This window comes from Pholcus phalangioides, unplaced genomic scaffold, assembly GCF_987345545.1.
Source record: "Pholcus phalangioides strain wild (caught in Gottingen) unplaced genomic scaffold, Ppha-v1.0 ptg000011l_1, whole genome shotgun sequence".
In the NCBI taxonomy this organism is placed as follows: domain Eukaryota; kingdom Metazoa; phylum Arthropoda; class Arachnida; order Araneae; family Pholcidae; genus Pholcus; species Pholcus phalangioides.
In genome coordinates this window covers 1,146,407-1,147,506 of record NW_028301604.1, presented here as the reverse complement: position 1 = coordinate 1,147,506, position 1,100 = coordinate 1,146,407, and the positions used below count along the sequence as shown (strand labels likewise).

At 38.5% G+C, this 1,100-nt stretch overlaps 1 non-coding gene across 1 annotated transcript; it reads right to left on the bottom strand.

Annotated features, from left to right (window-relative positions):
- Window positions 1-750: 750 nt before the first annotated feature.
- TRNAH-GUG (transfer RNA histidin (anticodon GUG)) lies at window positions 751-822 on the bottom strand. The gene has a single exon. It is a non-coding gene; the product is annotated as a tRNA-His (tRNA).
- Window positions 823-1,100: the final 278 nt, after the last annotated feature.

Below are 1,100 nucleotides of genomic sequence, written 5' to 3'. Positions count from 1 at the left end.
AGACAGAGATAGTCGACTTTTTTTCTCAGCCCAATATATCAAGGAAGCGGATATTTTCTGGATATTATGCCGAGGTGAACTCGTAAAGAAAAGTCATCTTGTCTCCGACGGGACTCGAACCCATGCGACCTCATCATAATATCTAGAAAATATCCGTTTCCAATTTTTTTGAGTTGAGGAAAAGAAAGCCGTCTAACTATCTCTACCGTTCCACCTGGGAGCCATTTGCTGAAGTTAAGAGAGGCCTCTACTGGGCCAATGAAAACCCCTTACAGAAATCAGGCGATTGCCTTTGACCAATAGCAGAGGTCTTCACCAACTTGGTTTGGGAACACACGAGGTTTTTGCCAGAGTGAGTATTTCTGGAGGTTGGACGACCAACATGTCGCGCTTGAAGAGTCGTTAATTTACTCTCTCTCCTCTTAACCCCGGGTTGAGATCCCTCAATGTAGGGGTCGCAAGAAACCTTGCCCCGAGATGACGGTTAGTGATTCAAACTATATATATAATTATTGTGTGGATTATTGTGTATATTAATTTGGGGAAGTGAGAGTGTCCATGTTGAATGTAAATTGTATCGAGTTTAGTGTAATTCACGGTGTCGAAGTATTTTCAATGAATGAATAAAATTAAATTGTAATTCGATAATTGAAAAGATTATTATTATTTTTCCGCAAATACCATGTTCATAATGTCCAAGTAATAAATAATACGGAAAATATCGTAAGTAACTTCCGCAACATATAGTGGTGCCGTGACCAGGATCCGAACCTGGGTTATTGCGGCCACAACGCAATGTACTAACCACTATACGATCACGGCCGGCGAATCTGTGGTGTATTTGGGTTGTGTGACACTCTTAAATATTGTCAGGATTAACTTGGCGTAACTATACTGAACTGTCGTAATTATTATTTTTCAATCGTTGTAACGTATTTGTGCTAGCGTATTTTTCCATAGTTCACATTAAAAAAAAAAATCTAATTGTGTTTCTACCGTTTGTTAAAATATTTCCTTTTATTGAGTGTGTGATTTGAGTCATATTTTGAACGTATAATTTGTGTTTCTCATGTTGAATTCCGATTATTGTCGACGATGTG